This window comes from Phoca vitulina, unplaced genomic scaffold (assembly GCF_004348235.1).
Source record: "Phoca vitulina isolate PV1807 unplaced genomic scaffold, GSC_HSeal_1.0 scaffold27, whole genome shotgun sequence".
NCBI classification, from domain to species: domain Eukaryota; kingdom Metazoa; phylum Chordata; class Mammalia; order Carnivora; family Phocidae; genus Phoca; species Phoca vitulina.
In genome coordinates, this window is record NW_022589730.1 from 7,556,216 (window position 1) to 7,570,682 (window position 14,467).

Genomic DNA, 14,467 nt, shown 5'->3' on the forward strand with positions numbered 1-14,467 from the left:
CCCTGTTCGGCAGGAAGCCTGCTTCTCCCTCTCCCACTCCCCCTGCTTGTGTTCCCTCTCTCACTGTGCCTCTCTCTGTCAAATAAATAAAATTTAAAAAAAAAAAAAAAAAAGGATCTCTAGGTTAATATTATAGCTCCTGCTGTTCCGCCTGTTTGAGATACTGTCCCTGCCGCTTATGGCTCTTCCCAAACACAGGTCACCCTCCAAGAGCCAGCTCAACTGTGACCTCCTCCATGAAGACACAAATCCAAATTCCCCACCTCCCAGGAGTAAATGAAAACATCCTGCATCCACAAGAAGAGCTGCACACATCAGACTCCATTCTAAAATCTGCTAGTACTGTGGTATGTGACTTTGGGCCGATTACTTAACCACCCTTAGTCTCACTTTCCCCATTATCTACCTAAGGATGAAGCTGGTCAATAATCAGAAGCTTCCTTCTAATTCTAAAATGCAGTAATTCTCCAAATGCACAAAACTACTAAAATCCTAAAATAATTCTATGTGTGTGACATGCTTACATATTCCAACAGTCTGCGACATTTGGTAATAATAATATTCCCTAAGTATATTTTTTTCACTTTTTCAAAAGCAGTTGTCAACAGATAAAAGTGACTATTATCATAGGGATGATATTTCCTTTAAAACCAAAATTAAGCTTTACTAAGATCTCATTACTATAAACACCAAAACAAAATTCACAAAAGGAAAATCATGCAAAGTAACAGTATACCAGTGAGAATTCATCTTACTTTACTGGTGTATTAACCCTGTTGCTTCAACCATCCAGTGCTACTGGGGTACTCAAAATAATACCTATCACTATAAGAACAACCATTAGCAGTTCCAAATAACAGGCTATCTAGAGCATGTGAATACACCTTTTCTAAATCGTTCTAAAGAATAACATCAAATTCTTAAAATTGTTTTTGATGAACATCTTTCCCATTGGGAGCCATATATTCCTCTGTTCTCTTAAAAGGGAAACCTTAAACATAAACGTGTATATCAAATATAATCTCATGCTGTCACTGAAGTGCTATATAGAGACAGATGCCTCTTGAGACGACCAAATTTACCTGTTGAAAAACTTCAGGATGGCATCTTCAGGTTCACTGATGCTCAGATAATGGTTTGTGTCCCAGGCCTTCAGAGATCCGCCGTCTTCTCTTTCTTTCTTCTCTATTACTCAACAGTCTGCTCCCAAGGACACTGGGATAGCCACTGCTCCCCAAACATAGTCTCCAAGTGTGATGCCCTTTTAATAATTTTAAGAAAACATTTCAGTGTGATGGCTGTTAACAGTGATTAAAAATATATATATTACAACAGTATGAAAACAAGAACCTGGCGCTTTGCAGAAGGCCAAGTGCAGCACCTTTTTTGTTCTACATCTCCCACCAACTGACTGCAGTGACCCAGTGCCAAGCAACTCAATAGCTGCTCACATCTGTAACCCTCACAATCCTAGTAGCTGGCACCATTAATACTTCTGTGAGCTCCCACTGTCTTTCCTCTTTTATTTTCATTTTTCTTGTCCCTTTGATCTTACACCCTTTCCCCACACAGGGCTTCCTTAAGAAAAACCAACCCTTGGGGCGCCTGGGTGGCTCAGTTGGTTAAGTGTCTGCCTTCGGCTCAGGTCATGATCTCACAGTCCTGGGATGGAGCCCTGCATCGGGCTCCTTGCTCAGCAGGGAGCCTGCTTCTCCCTCTCCTTCTCCAGCTCCCCCGCTTGTGCTCTCTCACAACACTCTCTCTCAAATAAAATCTTAAAAAAAAAAGAAAGAAAAAGCAAGTCTTATATACATGTTACTGATTACCCAGAATGCTCTTTTTAACCAATCACAGTATATTTTAAACTGATTATATTTTTTAAAGATTTTATTTATTTATTTGACAGAGAGAGAGAGAGCGCACAAGAAGCGGGAGCAGCAGAGGGAGAAGCAGGCTCCCCTATGAGCAGGTTCAATCCCAGGACCCTGGGATCATGACCTGAGCTGAGGGCAGATGCTTAACCAACTGAGCCACCCAGATGCCCCTAAACTGATATTAATATTAGCATTTGTTATATTCCAGGCACTGAATCCATACATTTATGTACATTTTCTTGTTTAATTTCCACAACAATGCTGAGAAAGGCACTATTACATTTTACAGATAAAGCAAGTAAGACAGAATTTATTTTAAAAACCTACCCTATAAAGTCACAGAGCTGAAATTCAAACCTAGATCCACATCCCTGTGAAAGACTGCCTTCATCATCAGCCAGTTAGCTATCTAGGCCTACTTGTCTGATTCCAAATGAGGTTTTTCCCTCCTGCTGAATTCCGCATCACATAACTGAGAACGCCAGGGCTTCCAGACAACGAAGGGTTTACCTTATCAAGCTATGTGAGCTAACATCAAGGGAAGTGTGCTTTGGAGTTGTTACTCTCCACACACTATAGATAACTACTCTTCCAGAAGTGATGAATGCCTGTGCATCTTCGTGACTGGACAGCTGGACACTTGAATGAGCTCAGACCCACATTCTGGCTCTACAGGTAAAGACAGTTCCTGGCGCACCTGCCTGGCTCAGTCAGTAGAGCAACTCTTGATCTTGCGGTCATGAGTTTGGGACCCATGTTGGGAGTAGAGCTGACTTAAAAAAAAAAACAAAAACAGCTCTCCCTGTGTAGGGTGACTTGGGCCCTGAAGTTACAAGAATGTTGGCCTTATTAGGGCTATGACTTACTCAGCTGAGCATATCAGCTCAGATGGGAATTTCTACCATCTACACAGCAAATCCTTGCCTTTAGTGTGTAGGTAACAATGTAAAAACTACAAGCACTTTCTGTACACCATGTCCCCATGGGATGTGTTAGGGAGACACAGAACCACAGACCACATTCTGCCCACGTGGGACTTGGACGAGGAGAAAGACCAAAAGAATTAAACAAAATAGTTATACACTGCAGTAAACATTATGATGAAAACATACAAACTGATAAGATGGGGCTCCTGAAGGAGCTATAAGAGTAGTCAGGAAAGCCTTCCCTGATGCAGTGAACCTGGCATTAAGATCAGACAATGAACTAACTATAAGAACAACATTCTAGGCAAACAACTACATGTCAAAGGTGAGGAGGCCAGAAGCAGCCTGGAATGTGAGGGAATAGAAAGGCTAGAGGGTAACTTTGTGGTGAGGAAGACAGGGTTGCTCAAGATGAACGAAAGAACTGGGCAGAAATCTTGTAGCCCAGGGTGGAGAGTTTGGATTTTACTTTAAACAAAATATATATTCACAATAAGTCTGTCAGGTGGATTTATTAACCTCACTTGAGCCCCACAAAAGGAGTAAGACTCGGAGGGGATATAAAATGTGTTTAAGGGGCGCCTGGGTGGCTCAGTCGTTAAGCGTCTGCCTTTGGCTCAGGTCATGATCCCAGGGTCCTGGGATCGAGCCCCACATCGTGCTCCCTGCTCCGCGGGAAGCCCGCTTCTCCCTCTCCCACTCCCCCTGCTTGTGTTCCCTCTCTCACTGTCTCTCTCTCTGTCAAATAAATAAAATCTTAAAAAAAAAAATGTGTTCAAGGTCACAAAGCTAGTAATGTATACTAAAGATCAAACACCTCCAAAAGGTCCTCAGTATGCAACACGAGAATTCAAATCTTAAACGACTTTATCTGAGTACATCCATTCTTGAAACATCAATGAGACCAACGGCCACCTAAAAATAATTGCCCCATTCAGTAAAATTTAATGTTTGTATGCATCATCACAGAAACTGAAGTCAGTTTAAAGTAAAATGTGCCCTTAATTCTAAAGCCTTCACTACTTATTAGCTAAACCAACCTACTGTACAGAATGACAGATTAACCACAAAAACATTAATGACAGTTTCATTGTCAATACAATTTAAAACATGTCCCAACGCTGTTTCGTTTTTACTGTCTGAACTTACTCTTTCGATCAATCTAGTCATACAAGAAAGTTCCCCTTTTTATGACATACACTAGTTTTTATAAATTTCTCCCTTGTAAAAGGAGTAATTTTACAGAAATACTCAGGCACCACAGATGTGCCATTTCCAAAACTGGAAAAAGATTAGGGATGAGGACCAAGAACTGAAATAATCTTCACTTCCCATAAAAGATGCAACAAACAAAATAGCAAACAGTGATATTAGCTTAGGTCATTTACTTACCTACCTACCGCTATTGAGTATTAAAATCAATGCACACACATCCACTAGTTATACTATATATAAATAACATGGGGTTATCTGACCTCATATTCAACATATTTGTGTATCAACCCATTCCACATGACCGCATATTTTTGAGAGAACAGTAATTGCCAAATTCAGAAATGGACCTACTTCCTTTTTTCAGACTATATTGTGACTCTTAAATAAGATCACACAATTACTTCTATGAGCAAAATAAAAGATACTTGCTTTTTTTTTTTTTTTAAGATTTTATTTATTTATTTGACACACAGAGAGAGAAAGAGTGAGAGAGCACAAGCAGGAGAAGCTGTAGGCAGAGGGGAGGGAGAAGCATGCTCCCCGCCGAGCAAGAAGCCCCATGCGGGGCTCGATCCCAGGACCCTGGGATCATGACCTGAGCCGAAGGCAGCCGCCCCACCTACTGACCCACCCAGGCGCCCCAAAGATACTTGCTATTAATAACACAGAAGTTTCCTGAAAACTGACCACAACGGAGAAAACTACCAGAGTTTTCTCTGAAGAGTGAGTTATATCACAAGACATAAGCAGACACTTGCTTCTGTTCCCCAGAAAGAGGGCCGTTAAAACGAATAGTCAATCGGATGGCAAAATGGGTAGGAATCCAGTCAGCACAGCAGAGCTTTTCCTCCCAGGTCACGGCAGAGCCCAGGAAGGCTATGTCCCGGGTCAAGGTCACCCAAACCCCTTCTCCAGCACTCCCTGCAAGGTGCTGCGTTGGCAGGGTGCCACGTGACACCCGAGGGTGTGCCCCTGGGTTCTGGGGAGGCCGTTTAGGGCCGGCCCTACCTTCCCACTAAAAGCAGGGGAAGGGGCAGTGCCAGGTACCTCCCACCAACTTAGAAGGCATTTAAAGGTCATAATAAAGGGAAAAAGTATTTCAAAAGAGATGCTGAATTGAGACCTAAAAGGGGTAAAGGCTCATCCTTAACCAGATCCAACAGTGGAAAGCACTCGCCGAGCCCCAGAGAATAAGTCCTTCTGAGAATCGCTATCAAGTGGACGGCCCGTGAGCCAGCTGCCCCGCAGGCAAGGAGGAGACATCAGGGGAGGCTGGAGCCGAGGGGCTGAGGCGACACACTGCTCAGAGCAGAGACATTCTGAGTCGCCGCGTCCACGCAGATGGCACGGCGGTGAGGAAAACTGAGAAGGCACACGGGAAACGAGAAAGATCACGGGCTACGCTCCCCTGCTCGATCTGTGAAACTCGGAAAACAACACCACTGCTGTTTTTAAATAACGACGATTCTCCACAGCACTGAGTACCCCACTTAAAATTCATCCATTCAAATAAGCTAAGTGGATTTCGCGTTATTTGTTGGGTTTTTAAAAGTCCAGATGAATCTACGCCTCCCATGGTCGAGGACACCTCCGACACCTCGTCCTGACGTAGACGGCAGCTTACTTCGGTTTGACTGCACGTGTATCTGTCTTGCAAGGGACAGAGGCCACTGGAAGCGCCCCGGGGACGCGTGGGATGGCCACTCGGCTTTACCGGGACCACGACGCCCTCCGCCTCAGCAGGGGCACGCTGCCCCGTCCAGGCCCGGCGTCCAGTCAAGGAACAGACGCCGAACTGAAGGCAACACTACATATTTCGTTACCGGAAGCCTGAGTTTTATCCCATATTCCCACCTGGCCCTGAATTCCAAAAAGTGGGGACGGGAACCCCAAATTTCACATTCCGACTAAACGTGAAGTTGGCATCCAGCCTGCTGCACACATTCCAAGTTTTGTGCCAGGACCTGCCACCGAGAAATGTCACTAGTTGTGCTACAAAATGAGCCACAATGGTGTCCCCGAAGTTGCCAAGTCCCGAAGCAAATTGAAGATGAAGGCCTGTCTCGGTTCCAGGGGCAGTTTGAAAGCCCGCAGCCCCCACATCCGCGTGAGTAAATCACATCCAGCGGCACCGTCACGCGCGGCACACACGGGGGGCCCGGCGCGACCTCCCGGCGGGCGGGGGGCGGCGGCGGCGGCACCGACGCGGCCTGGGCCCTCCCGAGCCCGCCCGCCCTCCGGCCCCTGGACCGCAGCCCGAGCCCGAGCCCGAGCCCGAGCCCGAGGACCGGCCGACGGGGCCGGGCGGCGGGGTGCGAGCCGCGCAGGCCCCGCGCCGCCGCCCCAGGCCTCGCCGAGCCCCGGCCTCTCCCCGGCGGGGCTGCGGGCAACAAAGGCGGAGGCCCGGCCCGGCGCGCCGCGGACGGGGAGGCCGAGGGGTCGGGCCGGCGCTCGGCGGAAGCAGGCCTCGGCCCTCCCCGGCCCGGCTCCCCGCCCGGCCCGGCTTCCCGGACGCCGCTTCCCCGCCGGCCGGCCCCCGCCCGCGGACCCGCCGAGGCGGCCGGGGCCTCGCGCCGCCGGGACCCTCGGCTGCAGGCGCGCCGGGCGGCCTCCCCAGCCCAGCGCGCGCCGGGTCCGCCCCCGCCGCCCCGAGGGGAGAAGCAGCCCCCGCGGCCAGTTTCCCGGGTTACGGAGGAGAGGGAGCAGAAAGCAAAGCCCAGACCCAGCCCCCGACTCGGCTCCGCAGACGCTCACCCGGCGGCGGCCCGCTCTGCTTCCTCGCCCAGCGCCGGCGCGACTGCCGCGCTCGTCCCTCCTCTCCCGCAACTCCTCCTCCCGCCTCCTTCCTCCTCCTCCTCCTCCTCCTCCTCCTCCTCCAGGAGGGGCGCGCCGCGGCGCCAGGGCCCGAGCGCGGAGCCGGAGCTGAGGAGCCGAGCGGGCCGCCCCGCGCCCTCTACTCGGCCCGCGGCGCAGGCGGGCGTCCCGGCGCGGGGGGCGTCCGGGGGTGGGGGGCGGGGACGCGCGCGTCAGGGGCGGGGGAGCCGGGGGGCGCCGAGGGCCCGGGGACGCCCGGGGACGCGAGGGGCGTCTGAGGGCCGGGGCGCGCTGGCTCTGAGCGTGCGGGAGTCGTGGGGTGGGGCTGGGGTGCTGTGGTCGGGAGGGGTGTTCGGCGGCTGGAGTCCGGGAGTCCCGGCCGCGGCCAGCCCGGCGTCCCACTAGCCCGTGCGGGCTGCTCCAGCCGCTCCTGCCGTGCGTTCTGCGGGTGGCTAGTGCAGAAAAGGGAATCTTCTTGGCCCTCGGGCGCCGGCCCTCCCTTTGCCCCCGCGGCAGGGTGGCGGCCTCCGTACGGTCGAGGTGCGCCCACCTGGAGCGGTGACCCGGGTCTGGGCTCCGCCGGGAGGGAGGGACCGAGGACAGTGGAGCACGCCGGCCGGAGCAGGGCCACGGAGGGAAGCCCTTCCCCACCCCTTCTCTGGCTTCATCGTCGAATTTGTTGCCTAGCGAAAACTTACTGCTTGTTTTAAGCCATCTACTTTTCCACTTAGGACTTTTAATGTTTTATATCATAGTTCACTATTGTTTGTGCCGCTGAATTTCACGGTAGTGTGATGTGAAAAGTTGAGTGTTGGTAACTTGACTCATTTCTTTGGAAATCGGCTGAATGCGCCACTAACCTATAGCAATAACAGTAAATTTTAGTCATTGAGAAGCCACAGTAAAAAAATTCATTTATCTTTGATGAAAACCTATTAAAGATAGGTGTCATTAAAAGAAGTATTGTTGACTTTAAAAGCTGTGTTTCTTTTTTTTTTTTTTTAAGATTTTATTTATTTATTTGACAGAGAGAGACACAGAGAGAGAGGGAACACAAGCAGGGGGAGCGGGAGAGGGAGAAGCAGGGTGCCGGGCTTGATCCCAGGACCCCGGGATCATGACCTGAGCCGAAGGCAGACGCTTGACCACTGAGCCACCCAGGCACCCCAAAAGTTGTTTTTCTTTAACAGGACCTTTTAAAAAAGAAACATAAGGCTAGGGAAAAGTCTTAATGTTCAAGTGTGAATTTGTATCTGAATTAGATCTCAATAAAGCTGTTACTTAAAAAAAGTTCAAGTAATTTATCGTAATTACTATGAATGTCTAATTACAATATTCATCTAAACAAAATCCAGATTAATAATTTAAAAATTGGATTATCAGGTGATTCGATTGGTTTTTATGACTGAATAGTATATATAAGGCTGATGTCATTTGTTGTGTGTGATTCACCAGACCCGGTGTTCTCTTCAGTTCTTACCTGTATTTATGAATAAAGCTGTGCTGTTACTGTTATCCTGATGCAAATGCAACTCAATTCTCAAATATCTAATTGCAGTGAATGTAAACTAAATAGAATGGTCAGAGAGGTTAACAGTAATAACAAATAATAAGCAAACTTTTCAACCCCACCCCCTCTATTTTAAGCCCCCTGGGAAAGAGGATGAGCGGTCTGGGGTAGTGATCTGTCATCTGATCTAAAGGAAAGGGTAGCAGTGGGCCTTGCGGCGGGCCTGGTGAGCACTGAGCCAGCAATGTACTGACTTCTCCAGCAGATAGGCTCAAACCCTGGGCTTCTGAGTCTGTCAGAGCTGGTCAGCATCTTGGCTTTGATAGTTCATATAGTTGTGTGACCTTAACCAAGGTTTTCAGTTGTAATTTCAGTTTCTACTTGTAAAGAAGCAAGGTGGGGATGGGGGGAGTGGGTTTTGATGTGAACTATGTCAGATAGCTGTGAAGATTACATGAAATAATGCAAAAAACCGCTTAATTTGATGCCTGGTCCAGAAGGATTATCATTACTAAGGTAATGTATATTTTATGAGCCAGGCATTGCATTAAGTGCTTTTGAATGTATTACCTCCTTTAATTTTAACAAGTTATCTGTAAGTTCAGTATTATCATTTCCACATTACAGATGAGGAAACTGAGCCTTCTTGTGTATAAGTAGGAAATAACTTTCGCACAGCTACTACGGGGCGGAGCTGAAATTCAGACTTAGGTCTCTCTGACTCCAGAATATGAGTCCTTAACCGTTAGATTAAAATAATATCAGTAATGCAGCAACAACTTTAGTGTAGTTACTAGTGGCTAAATACACTATTAAAATCTCCATGCTTCTTGGCCGTAGACGCGTGTTCTCATCCAAGCCTTCCTCTATCTGCAACTCAATCTCCCTTTGGGGGAAATCTTATCTTTGCTTATACTCAGCACAGCTGAGAGGCATGCCCAGGGCTAAGACTTCTGATTAGACTCTTGCCCAGGATTCTAACCCTGGAGCAAGAGATGCAAACAAGGAGGGGGGATGGGAGGGGAAGGGGCTGGGATCCACCCTAGTAGGGTCCCTGGACCAGATTGTTCCTGGTGCCAGCCCCTGATAGCCTTCTAATAAACTCCCATTTTGCTCCTGCTAACCAATTTCTGTTTTCTGCAACCAAAAATGCTATCTGATAGATATACGTACTTGCTAAAAGATAATGACAAAGGGTCCTATTGAAACTCTCCTATTCAGGGAGCATAGTTCCACCTTTTCCTCCTGAAGTCATAGCTTCTAGAGCCAGAAGGACCTTTCTTGGTCAACATCAATATCCTCATTTTATGGAGGAGGAAACAGACTCAGAGATCATACGACTTGTCCAAGATGACAAAGTTAAAAGCAGCTGAGTCATGACTTGAACTGCCATCTCCAGATTTACAGTCTGGTTTGATTTCTAGCATTAAATAAATGTCTTACCTTCCTCCAGAAGGGGAAAAAAAGGAGCCCAGGGGCACCTGGGTGGCTCAGTTGGTTAAGCGACTGCCTTCGGCTCAGGTCATGATCCTGGAGTCCCTGGATCGAGTCCCGCATCGGGCTCCCTGCTCAGCAGGGAGTCTGCTTCTCCCTCTGACCCTCCCCCCTCTCATGTGCTCGCTCTCTCTCATTCTCTCTCTCTCAAATAAATAAAAAAAAAATCTTTAAAAAAAAAAAAAAAAAAAGGAGCCCAGACTTGAGAAAATTGGGTGGAAGCAGGATGGGATACAGTAGCAGCCTTCCACCCTCTGGGCCCCTGGGAAAAGCTGCCCAAGTGAGCAAAATTCCACACCCTTAATCTTCCTTTCTCTTTCCCATTGTCCTGCTGCCTCCCGCCTTCCTGTCTTTGAGGATCCTGAGCTATCCCCACTCGTTCAGGTTCCTTGTTTGGTACATATACTGTGTTGAAGAGTGTCCTCCAAAGATTCATGTCCTTCCCAGAACCTCAGAATGTGACTTGGTTTGGAAGTGGCATCTGTGCGGATATAGTTGAGTTGGTATGAGGTCCTACTGGAGAGGGATGAGGCCCTTGTCCAACATAATCGGTGTCTTTATGAGAGAAGAGACACAGAGGCAGATATGTAGGGGAAGGCAAGGTAAAGACACACAGGGAGAATGCTAGGAAGGCAGAGATTGTGGTGATACAACCAAGGAAGCTACGGAATTCCAAGGATAACTGGCAGCCAGCAGAAGCTAGGAAGAGGCCAGAGAAGATCCTCCTCTAGAGCCTTCAGAGCCAGCATGGCCCTACCAACACCTTGATGTTATACTTCAAGCTCTCAGAATCATGAAAGAATATATGTCTGTTGTGTTAAGCACCCAGTTTGTGGTACTTTGGGGTGGTACATGGGGAATGAATCCAGGACTCCTAGGCCCACCCGCCCCATGTGGCTGTTTTCTGGAAGTCTCCTCCCAATTCAAGCTTCTCTTTGTAGAGTCTCCCAGTTACCAGTGTGACCATAGGTCCCAGTTTGCCCAGACTAGTACCACGTTATAACTGTTGTTTTGGCACAAATGTTCACAGTGCCACTTGTCATCTCAAAATTGTTTCAGCTCAGGGGGCGCCTGGGTGGCTCGGTCGTTGAGCGTCTGCCTTTGGCTCGGGTCATGATCGCAGGGTCCTGGGATCGAGCCCCCGCGTCGGGCTCCCTGCTCGGCGGGAGGCCTGCTTCTCCCTCTCCCACTCCCCCTGCTTGTGTTCCCTCTCTCGCTGTGTCTCTCTCTGTCAAATGAAATCTTAGAAAAAAAAAAAAAAAATTGTTTCAGCTCAGATAATAAATTCCTTGTTCACCCTGACTTCCTCCTAAGGTGTAAAATAGTGACTCAGTTACCCAACATCAAAGCTCCTTCAGAATTGGACCCAACCTACCTCTCCAGCCTCATGATCCACTTCTTTATATCACACTTTGCTGGGTCACACTGGTCAACTCCGTCTCCAGATAGGTCCAGCCCTGGGCCTTAACTCATGCTCTTCTCTCTGCCAAGAATGTTCTTCCATTTCACCTGCCCCTACCTTCTGATTATTTCTGTTTATTGAAGATCTTACTCATCATCAGTCAAGGTTCAGATCTGCCCAGTCAGAAGTGACGTCATCCTATTTAGAAACCCCGCCTTGGGTTCAACCTCTGTTAGAGCACTTCCCCCTAAATTGCAACAATTCTCTCTCCTCTTTGAATGCTGATGCTTTGTCTTTTTTTTTTTTCAGATTTTATTTATTCATTTGACAGAGAGAGAGAGCACAAGCAGGGGGGAGTGGCAGGCAGAGGGAGAGGGAGAAGCAGGCTCCCTGCTGAGCAGGGCGCCTGATGCGGGGCTCAATTCCAAGACCCTGGGATCATAATCTGAACTAAAGTCAGATGCTTAACAGACTGAGCCACCCAGGCACCCCTTGTCTTTTTTTTTTTTTTTTAAGATTTTATTTATTTATTTGAGAGAGAGAGAACACGAGCTGGGGGAGCAGCATAGGGAGAGGGAGAAGCAGGCTCTCCACTGAGCAGGGCACCTGATGAGGGGTTCCATCCCAGGACCTGGGGATCATGACCTGAGCCAAGGCAGACACTTAACTGACTAAGCTACCCAGGAGCCCCCAAAGATGCTTTGTCTTATTCATCATTGCATTATGCTACTAGTTAGTGCCTTGAGTAAAGATTTTTCACACAATAGAGACTCAAGAAATGTTTGATAAGTAAATATGAATATTCCATTCCTCTCTCCATCTATTTGAGAATAGCCCAGTGATAAATGGGCTTTTAAAACCCTTCTAAAGATCCACTTCAAGATATAGGGTAGCTGGTTTGTCCTTTGGGAAGTGACAAATACCTGCTTTCTGGGAAAATGTCTGTGCTATTTTAATCAGCAGCTAGATTCTGCTAGCTGCAAATGGGCTGAAGTCAAAGGAATGATGCCTACCTCCCAGAACAATGAGCTCTGAGGATTTTTAAGACCTGGCAGAAGGTATGTGGGTACCTGTTGAGTCAGAAAAGCAGCACTGCAACAAAACACTGTTCTTATATAATGAGTCCACAGCACATCAGGCTTAGCTTCACATGATTCTCTATTTCAGATCAAAGATTCCTATTTGTAGAGAATTTAAAGAAATACCTCACTCTTTCCTCCCTCTCCACTTCCAGGATCCAGGGCCCCTCTGACTGCTTAGGAATCTTTCACTGTGTAAGGTAATCCTGTTGATTTAGTGTGAAAAAATTTAGCAAATACCCATTATTATGAGGAGTTGATGGCATGAATTGGCCTCTCCTAGAAATTCAGGAGGTATGTCCAATACAGAGAATCACCCTGTATACACCTCTGCCCCCATTAAGCCAACAATGGAAGAATGTACTAGAATTCTTCCCTACAGTAGGCAGAGAGCCAGAACTCCTATGGCCTGCTCAGGGTAGTCTGGAACTGCCATCACTCCTCGGGTGACACGCTAGCTGTGCAGAATCCCATCTCTTAGAGAATCCCCTTTCTATGGCAAGACAAAGTGAGTTGTTGGCTCACTGGATTCAAAAGCTAGGGCCAACATTTACAGAAAAATAAACTTCTACATATGTTTGTGATTCTAAAGCATTAGAAATTCCTGGCAAACCATAAAAAAGAAAAAAAAATACTGTGCCTCCTATCACATTGACTAATATTCTATATTAGAACTTCGTTCCTTTAGATTTGGAGTTATTAAAGTACAAATACCTTTCTAGAAGCAATAGCACTTTTAGGTGTCATTACCCGGTGATCTATATATTACTATCATATTGTTATTTGATTATTGCATCATTTTTAACTTTTTATATCTAGGTGTTCCCCAATTTACCCATGCAATTCCATTCTAAGCTTATTTGTAATTTATAAATTCAATTTACAATTCAGTGTTTCTAAGGAAAAATGCGATGTTATAAATGGTCATTAGATTCCCAGATTATCTCCTCTACCCAACAAAAAAGCTTGTAATACAATTTAATTATATAACTAGAATGAATTTTAATCTTCCTAGTGCTCCAATATGCTATATGTCATGTGAAAGCTATCCCAGTCTGTTAGTGGTAGGCTCCCGAGGAATGAGTAGAAACTGGGAAACACATCAGGACTCAGCCCTCAGGAGGAAGGGCTTTGGAGGACCCACATGATACCAGAGCCTTGGAGAAGTGAAATGCCTAGACTCAGGGCTGGCGTCCAATCTAAGCAGGGAAACTAAAGTAGGGGTCCGAGAAAAGTCGAAATTGAAAAGAAAATTTCCCCAGTATAAGTACTGTGTTAGGTACTGGGAATGTGTTAGGTACTGGGAGCCCCCAGTATAAGTATGGTGTTAGGTACTGGGAATGTGTTAGGTACTGGGAGCCCCCAGTATAAGTACTGTGTTAGGTACTGGGAATGTGTTAGGTACTGGAAGCCCCCAGTATAAGTACTGTGTTAGGTACTGGGAATGTGTTAGGTACTGGGAGCCCCCAGTATAAGTACTGTGTTAGGTACTGGCGTGGGTTGAATTATATTCCCCAGAAGATATGCTGAAGTCCTAACCTGTGAATGTGACTTTATTTGGAAATGGGGTCTTTGCCGATGTAATCAATTTAAAATGAGATCATACTGGATTCGGGTGGGCCCTATTCCACTGACAGATTCTTGCATGAGGGAAATCAGGGTATAAACACACACTCTCATTCAAGAAGGCAGAGACCCAATCATGGAGACTGGTGAGCTGCGTGGAGCAAGATGGCAGCTTCCACTCATTCAATATCCAACAAGTATTTGTTGAACATCTATGTCCCAGGACATGTACTATGTTCCAGTTGTAGCTCTCGGTACAGGGGATATTTCAGCAAACATTAATTGAGCATCCACTGTATTCTAGGCATAGTTCTTGGTGTGGTGGATAAGGAATAAGGAGTTAAAAGTGCCCTTAAATGGTTTAATTTAGTGGGAATGGGGGAAGAGAGGGGAAGGAAGAGTTGACACTAAATAACTAAGCAAATGAACAGAAAATTCTAGATTACAAATGCGCTACAAAGGAAATAAAATGGGTGATGGGGTGGATAGTAACTGGGGGAGGGTTGGATGCACTTGTATAAGAGTCAATCCAGGGGGGCGCCTGGGTGGCTCAGTTGGTTAAGCGACTACCTTCGGCTCAGGTCATG

The 14,467-nt window shown here is 47.1% G+C and overlaps 1 protein-coding gene across 1 annotated transcript in view; it reads right to left on the minus strand.

Annotated features, from left to right (window-relative positions):
* The window catches only part of SOCS6 (suppressor of cytokine signaling 6), a 36,677-nt gene extending 29,729 nt beyond the window's left edge, over positions 1–6,948 (minus strand). Inside the window, exons 1-2 of the mRNA XM_032422643.1 lie at positions 6,770–6,948; positions 1,083–1,261 (exon numbers count right to left, since the gene is read on the minus strand). The gene's annotated coding sequence lies outside the window, so the exon portion shown is untranslated. The remainder of the gene's footprint in view (positions 1–1,082; positions 1,262–6,769) is intronic.
* Between the last annotated feature and the right edge of the window lie 7,519 nt (positions 6,949–14,467).